Here is a 12,790-nt window from a genome sequence, read left to right on the forward strand (position 1 = left end):
AGTCAAAGGGAAGCTCATTACTTTTCGAAGCAGATCGGGATGTCTTAGAACACGCACCTATAAAGCGAGATATAAAAGGGAAGAAGAAGCATATACTTGATACATTAATGCTAGGGAAACTATGGAGCATGTTTTATTAGAATGTGAAGACGCCTTCCCTGCGGTTGATTTAGGCACCACTGGCCTCCTTGAAGCCCTTGGGTTCAGCGAGAGCAGTGGAAAAGTAAACATGCCCGCAATAGGGATTAGTAAGAGGCGATGGGAGGATTGGCGGAAGAAAAGCAGGGAAACGACAAAAATAGGTAACGTACGCTAAGTTCGCTATAGGGAGTGAGAAAATTTGGTTGTTGGAGTTCATATTGTTTTTTTTTCTTGTTTAACATAGGCAGGACATTATGCAGTATCATAGCAAGAGCTTGGTGGCGAAACCAACCGCCCCATTCCAAAGAGGACGCTCTTAACATTCATCCAAATAGTGTGCAAAGTTGTGTTGCAGCTCTGCAGTGAACCAACTCCTCGCGCGCGGAGGAGGCAAATGCCGCGCGGTCTTCCATTTGCTTTTTAAGACTGCTCGTCGCGCGCTACATGCGGCAATTATTCGCAAGCGCTGAGAAATATGACACTTTTTAATGGAGGCTACGCTCGAACGAATGGCGTATACGGAGGGGTGCCAACCTCCCGAAAGGTTTAGTTTGTATGAACATATATACACGCACAAATACAAACACACGCACGAAAGTACGTACAGGAGTAGGGCCCCCATCGTTCCCTCGAAATAAAATCCTGACTACAACCGCGGCTCGAACAGCTCAAAAGTTCGCAGGCAAACGCGCATTGCTTTGCAACAAAACGCGGTGCAATGTTTTTCAGCATGCATATGAACTTCTTGTCGCGGGCGCCGGGAGGCAATAAATATTTTACAGGGTGTTTAAAGAAAATTCCCGGCACGTGTGGCGGACAATTATGTGAGCACATTTTGGCTGCCGAAACCAGGTGAATAATGATCGCCGCCAAGAGAACTATCCTCCCTGCAGGGTTGTCAGTGCACGTTTTCGATATATGCTGTAAAGATACGTAAATTTAAACGCATTTAAAATGTTCCCATGCGCACAGTTTCTGCAAAGCTTACTTTTACGATTTATACCGAAACCTTGGCAGCTGCTTCGTAGCAGCAAATCTGCAAGTGGAAAAAAAATTCAAGATGCACGAGTTTCTAGATACAATTTATTTCGTACAAGGGAATGGATGACCAATGGTTCGTTGCAGCAGGGGATGAGTACTAGTTCTTGGAGCTTTGGGGGGCAGAATTTAAAGCCTCTTGAAAGGTAAAAAGTTATTAAGAGTAACAGCAGGTTATATTTATAGCACATAATTACATAAGATGGCAAACTTGCAAAGTAATTATGTACACATTGCAGACTGTAATATGACAACATACTTTTCTTTATCTCTTCATATTACTAAGGTTAATTTACTATAACACACCGCTTATTAAACGTACAAAAATTATTTCACATTCCTCACGTCGACTAAGGCTGATCGAACAAGCAACATATTGCGGGTGGTAAACGATCAAGCTATAACAGCTGTCTCATCAGCGGGAACGCACAATGTTTTCGATTAACACAAAACAATGAACACCAGTGCATCAATCAACCTTACATGAAAAATCAGAACGCCGACATAAATTCAAAAGAACACAGTAGAGAAAAGCCAGGGTGCAGCGGGCAAATTATACTTGCTAGTATTTACTCTGTTTTTACCGCACTGTTCTGGAGCCGCATACTGAGAACAATCGTACAAGCAACACAACGAATTGGGCAAGTTGATAATTTAATATTCTTGGTGTATATATGTGCAGGCCGACACAGACGGGTTGTCTTTTCCCTGTAGCGCGTCTCTGTCGCGCTGCACATATGCACCAAAAATAGCACGAGTGAACAACCTCTCAGGCCAGGCGTACGCATTTCAGCGTGCACAGGAGTGTTACTCAACATAATTGCTGCTTTAGTGCAAACAAGCCGAACTCCCCGCTGTAAAGAAGGCGAACGCACCTCGCATATCATGGTCCCTATCGGAGCCGGCCGGTCTCGTCCATGCGGACGGCACGGCGTAAAAAGTTTTGCCACCTTCCGTGCGATTTGTGCAGCTTGGAGTGCTGCAACCCGTCATACAAGTGTCAAAATGATGTGCTTCGTAGCACTTCACTAAAGTCATTAACTTAATGTCGTCGAATACTGTATCTGCCGAAACCCCGAGCTGATCGTTCCTACGCACGCTCGACAGTCCGCTGACCGTCGAGCGTGCGTAATGGTTCGCACTGTTATTCGCCGCTCGGCGAATAACAGTGCGAGCGGCGCCGGAAAATTTATGCGCAGTTCTGCTCCCTGCAGGACCATATACAGGAACACTAAAGAAAAAGAAGCTGCTACTTTATTTAGCATATTCCGCTCGGTAAGGTAATCACTCTACGGTCACGACAGAGCAACAGAACACAGACATACTAATCACAACACAACGCATACGCTGCTCAAGTCAGGGCAGAGCAACCCAACAAGGTATAGTGCGCAGAACTGAGCAACCACAACACGCGATAAACGGCACATACATAAGCGCTGCTCGAGCTGCGCATATCCATATCCCTTGGAACCTTCTTATATAGCCACCATGTTTCGACCATTGATGTGTCAGTGAGTTACTCTCTCTTATACGTAATTCAGCAATAAATTCCGATAGAATTCTTGTTTGGAAATAGTCACCTGTTAGGCACTGCAAATGCATACATACCTGCTAATATATAACCGCGCTATAATGAATGCATTTGACTAGCGTCTTTCAATTATCAACATGGTGGTGACGGTGATCTAGGCGTTTCACTTCGAAACACTAGCAGATGGCGCTTCAAGAACCGCTGTCGTTTGCAAAATACATTCTGTTGAGATCGCATCAACGTTTTGTAGCCTAACTGCATGCATAAATGGCAAACAATCTGCTATCCGCCGCGTCCGTGCCCCGCTACAAAGTCGGTACTTGCGAGCCTTCGCCCGGTATGCCAGCAGCTCCCCGCAGCTGGCATTGAGGCAAGGCGTATAGCGTAGGGATGAATCTGGCCGGGATGCTGAACCCACCGCTCTCGAGTAAGTCTTCGAAATCATGTTTTGCCTTCCTGTCCACAGAGTAAAAGTATTCGGCTATGTCGAAGACGTCGTTCGCAGCTACAGGCTTAGCCGCAGCGTGCGATTTGCAAGGATATTGTAGGAGAGCGGACGTAAATACTAGCATAACATCCAACGAGCCTATGATGTAAGTTACAAGCAGTGATGTCAGGATACTGCTACATACGAGAACGAATGATTACTCACTGCGGTTGGTGTGGCTGACCGCGCTCACCATTGACTATATCAGAAGGCTAACTGCTGGTGTCTGTTGTGATATATCCATCTCCACGAGAGTCATGGTATCGAACATTGTGGCGATACAGTCTATTAGGCTGCAAATTCTGTTACCATAGCGTAAATACCGCCGCGACAACTGACCGGGAAGGATAGCTCACACTTTGCACAATGCCGTCTCTCTTTGTGCGCTTCTACTGCAAAGCTATGTCTACGCCGTTCTTGCCGTGCTTTCTGCTAGAGAGAGGGTGGTTCCACTGTGTACCGACGTTCGAGTTCGACAGCGCCCTGTAGCCTTCTAGAATTGTCAATTCTCCCTCTACATGTTATCTTCAGAGTGTCTCTTTCTTCACAGACGCCGACAGCCGTATGTGCAAAACTGCAACGCGCAAGTCCGCCATTTGTAAAATCATTTATTCTAACGTATTTTGTGAATACGTTTTCTTTGTACGTTTGCTTGTACTCTGCCTTTTAAGAAATGCATCTTCTATTGTTGGTCGGCGCTTGCTGTCTCTGTAGTGAACTGCGCACTACACGATGCATCATGAAGCAGCAGCCGCTGGCGGGCGCATACGCAGATGAACCGGCACGCAAGTGACGCTGGATATACAGTTGTATATCTTATTGCATCGGGCGCTCGAGCCCCTCCTCGCTCTGGTTGCAGACTTTTTGTTCCAGCTGTGGATTTCATGGCGTCGCTTGGGGTGGTGATGCGCTCACACCGCCTAGCTACGTGCCGACGGCGCCATCTAACGTATTTTGCCTTCCCTTCGAAGGCGTCGCGGATGGCACTTCAAAATGGCCACAAATGGATTCATCTTAAACAGCTTAACTTTCTCCCCATCCTAATAAAACGCATCAAACGAGAAAGTCTCGTTGATATCTGCAGTGTACAGGCCTACATGCCTGAATACGGGCTTGTCTCGCTGTGCGTCAGCAGCCGGGCGCTGCTTTGAGTTGAACCATTCTCGTATCGCAGCTCCTGTTTGAGCTAGATCTTTGACACTGGTGCTCTCTTGTCCTGCAACGCTTAGACCTCAGACTTCGCTACCTGGCATTACTTCCTGTCCAAAAGAAGTTATTGTAGCCGATGTTCGGGTCGCCGGCGGCAGCGACGCAAGATACGCACGCAAGAGAAAAACGTTCCTCCCCATTTGATTGCCACAAGAGGGCGCGACATGTGAACTCCGTGTGAAAGAGGAACTGACCGGCCTGAAGAAGAAAAACGAGTAGTTCCTCCTTTCTCGCTGGCTTTTTTAAGACTGTAGATCTCGCTGAAGCCTTCGATCGAGTTTCCCACGATGTTCTCTTTGCCATATTAGAGCATTCCAACGTAGAAAGCTTAATACCAGACGGTGTCGTCAGTATGGCATACGCGAACTGCTCAACTCGGGTCATTGTAAACGGGGAGCTGAGTGACAGCTGTCAACTGTGGTCTTCTGTGAGGCAGGGATGTCCGCTGTCGCCCCTGCTGTTCGCGTCCTTCCTGGAGCGTTTGTGCAAGGCCACCCAGAATAATGGACTGATAACAGGTTTCACGTTGCATTCAACACATGTGAAGATTTTGGCGTATGCCGATGACATTGTCATATTCTGTTCAAACAGAGACATTATTTGTGAGGCCGTGGCACTAGTTCAAACCTTCTGCAAATGCACCGAGGCGCAAATAAATTAGAAGAGTTATGGGTTCTGGCATGGTTAATGGGAGGAAGCGCCAGACTACTACTCTCGACTTCGGTGGTCAACCACTGAAACGACGTATCTGGGCGTGCCTCTCAACTCTTCTCGCGACCCGGAGCCGTAGTGCAATGAACAAGCGGGGATGGCAAAGGAAAAATACTAATGCGTGACAAGGGTGACATCTGACAATGTTCTCGCGTGCCAAAGTCTGTAACCTATTTCTTACCTCTACGATGTGGTATGTCATGAATGTGCTGTGTGATTGGCGGATCAACATCCAAAAAATCTGCTGTGTCTTCGCCGTTTTCATGCGGGCATTGACATAGGAAAGAGCCAGCCGCACAAACTTGTTCTTGCCCGTAAAGAAAGAGGGCTTTGGGTTCGCACATTTCTTTGTGGGACAAGTTGTGTCGCACTTTACGTACCTTCGCGATCAGAATGATTTGTTCCTTCGCACAGTCACGCAAGCGCTTTAACGTCGTCGCCTTCAGGATTTGTTTTATGCTGGTGTGAAGCAGTTCATGGTGCCGTTAAAAGATATTTACGAGATGTCATGCTTGCGTACATAATGTTGCATGTGCAGCTTTCAATGAAGAATCTCGTCAATATTTCTAGGAAAAAACTCTATAAGGACCTAATAGACACTTTGCTCCCTGTACCGATTTAATGTATGGCAAACCGTATAGTCCCGAGATCTCCTAAAAAGGGCTAATATTATGGCACTACAACCTTCGGTAAAACATTTCGATTTAAACTACTCACTAATACATTCATAGTTAAACATGCATGCATTGGAAATATATTCTTGCCCAGTGGTCAAGGAACTGCTTCTTATGCAAGAAACCTGTAACGATAGAGCATTCGTTTCTATATTGCTGGGATCCCATCTTTTTCTATGGTGTGCTACAAATGACGTTAAGGAAAGTTACATTTAGAACTACATGAAATAAGATAAGAATCTTATTACCAGTAGAAATAGGGGGCTGTCCGTATGACGCTAAAGTGCTCCTGGGCCTCTTCAGTTTGTGGAAAGCTAGAATGTAGTTCAACAATGCTGATGCCCATTTGCGACCTACACGTGATCCCTTCATTGAAGGCGTAGTACGGTTCAGGGATGTCCATCAGGCACTCCCTGAACAGCCAGCGTGGATTGACATGCTAGATAAATTGGCAGCATTGAAAAAACATTTTATATGTCGTGCCACAAAAATTCTTGCTGACACGTTGTTTTATCTTTTGTGTATTGTTTGTGTATAATGTGAAAGTCACCAATGAACAAAACAAAAGCTCGCGTGACTCAGTGGTAGATTAGCTGAGTCCCATCCAGATGACCCGGGTTCCATCCTGGCGGGACCGGCGTTCTTTCGTTTGTTCATTCCCGGCGATAACTGATCTGGACACCGGCGGCGGAGGCGGCGGACACAATCGCCACCCGAGAGGGCTGCTGCAATCAGCGCCCAAAACAGCTTACGCTGTAAAATACTAAACAAGAACAGACACTACCTGGGATAACACGCACGTCCTTAGAAGATATTGAAATTCATATGTTTCGGATATTTTCATCGATATGTTAATCTCCTAACTGATATTATTTAAACCATGTGATATTTCCTTGCCACGATTCTTGCAATCACTTTTATATGTTGGTCGTTTGAGTAAATACTTAGTTCAGAATTAGCGCTCGTACTGTCTGCCTTTATTCTTTATCTACGACCCTTTCGCGCTATACATCAAGAATACGTTGCCGTACAAACTCGCCCAACTGTCCATCCCTTTATACCAGTAAATGTTGTCACTACTGTGCAAACCCTGCCGAGACACACCAATGACTACATCACCTTCAACGTACACGTCAAGCGTCTTCTTATGACGAAACGTGCATACCTGCATGAGTTAGTCACGAAAGCAAATCTGACAATTTCTTTTGATGTTCTTTTCCACAGTCCCTTTTACGAGTATCATAACATCAGGTTCAACCCAACTACATTTCAGAGCATCCCGGATGCAGGGAACAATGAAGATGAAGTAATCGAGAAATGGGCCGATGCGGAAGAATTGGATAACTCCCAGTATTGTTCTGTCTCAATTTGAATGCATCGAGCCAAACGCAGGTCTACGCCGACGGAAATCTCGTAGCCCGTGAACCTTATACTGATTACCTGTTCATAGCTCCCGGCGAAGGAAAAGTACCTGTACCGCTTCTGTATGACGAAAATGCGGAAGAGTTGTCTTTCCCTGAGGTATACGTGGGCCACCCAAGAAAAATGTAGTGTGGGCATGTGACGCATTTATTAATGGCCACAAGATAAATTCGGCGCACCGATTGGAGGGTTGTACAGCCGGCACATATCTTGTGCATGGTCGGCTTGCACATTTTTATACATGGAAATCATTTGCAATGAAAGTCATCCGGTACAGAACAGCAAATGAAAACACGATAACACTTCGCATCACTGACGACACAAACAGGATCACGCGGAAACAGCTCGAACACGGTGGCTTCCTACAGCCAGCGATTCACCAAGACATGTGGTTCATGCGTGGCGTACCAATTACCGTACATTACTGGATAGAACGAAAGAAGGAAGTGCTTGCTGTGATTCGACAACTACGGTAACCAACAGCGTTTTTAACAATGTCGCCATCGGAGGTGCACTGGGATCATCTCTTCGCAATACTCGAATAATTGAGGGTGCAGGGGGACGCCGAGTTGCTAATATCCCTAGACGATCTTCGGCGCTTGGACAGGGAAGTACTAGTTAACGATGACCCTGCCGTGTGTACTATTCAGGCCAAGCGGTTGTTCAGTGTAATCCTGAATATTATGACGCACAAAGCAGTGTCACCGTTCAAACTGTTGTGGATTACTTTAAGTGTGTGCGATTCCAGCGCAGGGGAAGTCCTCGTGTTCACATTCTCCCGTTGCTGGATCATGCAGTGGAGGAGGAATTGATCATGACCATGCCCGGTACACTCACCATGGTTGGACTCGTATTCTCATTGGAGACATATTTGTTATCCAGAAAAAAAAGCACAAATACACCAGCACACATACACGTGTTACAAAAACAAGGACGTGAGCCGCTTTGGGGCCCCATTCATAGCAAGCGACAAAACCATGGTGATAGGGCCATTTCCACAAATGATAAATCCCAATAAAACTGAGAGGCGTACACAGCTGATGTGTAAGCACAGACATGCACACAACGCTAGAGCAGACTGCATACGACGATACGCAGTAATTTCTAATGCAGTTCAATGCAAATTCTCAGCAAGAATATGTCGAGATTCTGCGACCGCAGTTCCCTAGGATATGCATTGTAATGACACGTATGGTACAGCAGAAATGAATAAACGGGTTTAACCCCTCGAGGAGCTACCATTCTAAGTTGAAACATAGATATCGAGACCTACCTGGATTATTGCGTCTGTACTAGGTACGTCGTCGAGTACGTAAAGAAGGTGGATCGCAGGATGGCCAATTACCCCAAGACAATCGTTAGCACAATCGAGATAAATCCTAGCGTGGGTTACAAACGAGCTTAGGAGGTTTTAGGTGCGTCGATGCTCAAAACAATGAAATGGCGCAGGAAGCAGCAAGCAGCCTTGTTTCTGCTCAAGCAACCAACGCCTCTCAATAGCCTTGATGCAACTTATATTCTCACGTGTCTTTTAGATTAGAGAATTCGAGTGTGATAAACTAAGGAGCAGATGGAGTGTAAAAACATTGATGATAAGTGAACGCAAAAGTGGAATCGTAATATGTTGAAAAATATGGAGACAGACCTAAAAATATTCACGATGTGTGCCTGACAGACTTTGTATCCAAGTGCCATTTCAACACGAGCACTAAAGTGTAAAATTTCAGAGGTACATTGGCCATAATAAAATACACACACAAGGCTGTCGATGACCAATTCATTCATAAAATAGAAAGGGTCCTGCGCTACTATCCGCGGTAACGAGAAGTTGACAGTTTGGATAACATTTTTGTAAACATTTATGAGCAGCATTTGCAATCCGTTACGGATAAGTAAAACAGTACTCCACCTATGAAGACTATGAAAAAAGCATAGAAATTACCAGGTCTATCATACAAAATAAAGGAGGGATGAAACCTTCCAGATGGGATGACATAAATGTTCGTATCGACTACAATGGCAACATGAATGTTTTAGGCGATCCCGAATACATGGCCATAATGACGACGCGCACACCGTGCGCTGCCATAAGGAAGAGGGCAGGAATACTTCCCATGGATGAGTTTTGTAACATGATGAGGATGACTGCTGCTGAACAGTGTTATGTCATGCACAAAGTCAGGCCTCACATCAATACACATGGATCCGAACAACGATGGGTCTCCATTAGAGGTACAGAAGGGTGTGGTAAGACGTTTGTGCTGCCACTGATCATGGAGCTCTACAACAAATACTACAACACCGGAGGTTGCGAGACTCACAGGTTTGCTCGAGAATCGGGAAGACTGCAGTTGTACTCTGAAGCACCAGATTACACTCAGCATGCAAACTAATCCTTTCTAACAGTGACCTCAATACCTACCACATCGTGTTTCGGAACGTTACGTGAGTCATCGTAGACGAAATGCTCTGTTCCGGCAACTTTGCCCGCATCAACTCGAGATTGAAACAAATCACCTAAATTATGGTCCACTATTTGCATGACTTGATGTGACCCTGTACAGTGATCTATGGCAATTGACTATGGTTTGAGCCAGAGAAATCTTCAAGCGAAGTGGACACGACAATGTATTCAGTACCGACGTGAAATAACACCACCTCTTTAAGTTCCCTTTGATTCAGGTCGTACGACAGAAGGACACCACCTTCTCCGGTACTCTAATAAAATTCGGAGAGGCCGAACCTGTCACGCTGGGGGAAGCGAAACTTATCGACAGCTGGTTGGTAACTGCAGATGACGCCTCGGCCTTAGCGTGAGCTGAATGCAATGCTGCTCCAACGACGATGCAGCTGAATTCAACACGCGTGTCGCCCTACAGGGTGCGTGCTACGTACGCGAGGCCCGTGGCATGTATGAAAATTTTGGTCATGGACCAAGAAGGAATATGAATTGGCAGCGGCTAAAGTATCCAAAAAGGCACACACAGAAATGTCCGATTTGCCGGACACCATTATGCTTTCTATGGACAAAACCTACTAGCTCAGCTACAACATTAAAGTTTAGAATTCCCTAGTGAATGGGGCTGTGGGTGCGTTGAGGGAGATTAATGTCAACGTATAAGATGCATCGAAAGCGCATCATTTATGATTCAAGTTTCACGAATGCCATGCAGGCCGGGTAGCCCACATCAAAGCCCGAAGACTCCTGAAAGATGCCGATAGACGATGCGTCAAAATTACAACAGGTTCGTTGCCCATCGAGCTACGATTCGCCACAATCACCTTTGACAATAAGACGGGAGTGACCTGCAAGCGCTAATCCCCGTCGTGGGTTAGAAAAAGAACAGACAGGCAAGTGCACTGACTGTAAGCAAGTCACAGTGCTTAACATACTCAATGCTTAAAGCTCGTCTACAAGTACGACAAGTAACATCCTCAAAGTTGGTGTATGTAGCACAGAATCTATATACAGACATAAATCACCATCACCAATGCAAAGAATAACTGCTAATTGTAGCTCAGCAAGAGAAACAACCACTGTGAACTATACTATGAATTTAGGCCACTGGACGATCATCACCTGCCGATGGTCTCCAAATGGTGCAATTTCATACTCAACGAAGTGCACGCGATTGTCCTTGCTGCTCTTAATGTGCAGACTTTCACGTTGATGTTACACGCGATTCCATCATCAAAGGTGTACCTCTCCTGAGCTTTCCGAAACTTGTTCGGGCAAACAATTAGAGGTCACTGGATACACTATGATTTCACGTGCAAAGCAGCTTGTCAAAGAGCCGGCAGTGTTGCCATGTATGCAAAACAACATTTGACTCTGCAACCTTAAAAGCTCCTGAACAAGATACAAGAGCCAAGAACGAGTGCCACCGACTGTGCTGATGTATGTGATATTGCGACCAGCGAAGGCCTGCTCAGCTGCACTATCTACATCAACCCCTTAATATGGAAGACACACATACGCTGCAGCAGAACTGCTTGTTAGCCTAGTTGGTGCTTGCTAAAAGACATGTTTTTGCCGCAATTTAACACACACAAAAGATAGACATATAAAGCCGCCCATGTTGTCTTTATGTGTCTTCCTTTTGTGTGTGTTAAATTAGAGCAAAAACATGTCTTTATGAAAGACAGACATGGAAAACTTCATGCGAAAGCACTTTTTGTGGGTTAAACAAAAGCGAGACACACCAGTGTTATCGTCGGTGACTTCACTGTTTACACTGTGAAAGCCGACATGAAGGTCTGGTTTTTGTCGTTTATCAGGGACAGCTTTGTACTCGTTATGCTGTATCGACTCCATTAAACCAACCTGACAGTACAGAACTTGTTTGGATTTAATGGTCCCCAAGAACGTACCAAAAAAAATTGCCACCTAACCTATCAGACTCAACCACAGCGACCAGAATGCGATTGTCGACACAATTCACCAAACATAATAAAATACTCATTACACTTATCAGCATTTGCGATGGTTTTGCAACAGCTTCGCGGGGCATCCACTTTCGCAAGGCAGGGGTCACCGGTGATTTTTTTTCATTTCAGGGTTAAATTGACTTTATTTATTACAGCACAGGCGTGGGGAAAGCAAGAGATCGAGTTTTAAATTTACTCGTTACTGCTAGCATTGTGCAAAAGCTTCTTTCTCTAACACCACCGTGGTTGATCCCCCCTACATGTGCTAAAGGTCAAATGCCTTGAGCTGCACGCAGAAAATCGCCCGCTCGCTGCCACTGAAGGCTGCGTTATCCTGCGAGTGCAGACGTCCTGGGCCGCGTCCCGGAAATCTTTGCATTTTCAGAGCTCCCGCTCTCCGCACTCGTGTTTTACGTTGATAGTTATGTAAGGAAGCGCGAAAGCGAGAAGAGAGCAGAGGAATGCCAGAGTGGTTATTTATTTTTGTAATAAACGTAGAAGCGTATTCTTTTAGTCACCCTGGAATCATAATGCAGCGTACGTTCCCACGAAGTATTTGTATGTCTGGCCTTTTGCCCAAACCCTGGCCACCAGATGCATCTTATAAAGGAACTGTTCATCCTACTGTAGAGTTTTGTTGCTCGGCAATGTGAACACAAGCACAGAAATGGTGGGTACGGATAATATAGTTAAGAAAAATGCCTGCACATGGGACACAATTCACAAACATTCCAAATTTTCGTTATTTCTTATGTTATTATACAGACACAGGTAAACACAAAAAAAGGAGAAAGAAAGGAATGTACGTTTAATGCGCCGCAAAATTCCTTAGTATATGAGCACATCCAGTATGCCCTGATAGCAATGCTATTGTGGTGTACTGTTGATTACATTATTTACAGTGACACATTCGCAGATATAATCTAATTATTGTATGCCCCAAACACCACTGAAATGGTCAAGCAAGCAGATTTATGGCCAGTGTTTACAAAGGTGTCGTGAAGTTCCACGCCCGGGTATTCGATGAAGATGTTGTTTCGAAAATAATACATTGTCGACTGCGCGAATCATAGAAGCCGTGGTCGTCAGCCATATACCGTTCCTGAATATAGCATCAAACATGAATAGATATTGGTGCGTTCGCTTTCT

Source organism: Dermacentor variabilis, chromosome 7 (assembly GCF_050947875.1).
Source record: "Dermacentor variabilis isolate Ectoservices chromosome 7, ASM5094787v1, whole genome shotgun sequence".
NCBI classification, from domain to species: Eukaryota; Metazoa; Arthropoda; class Arachnida; order Ixodida; family Ixodidae; genus Dermacentor; species Dermacentor variabilis.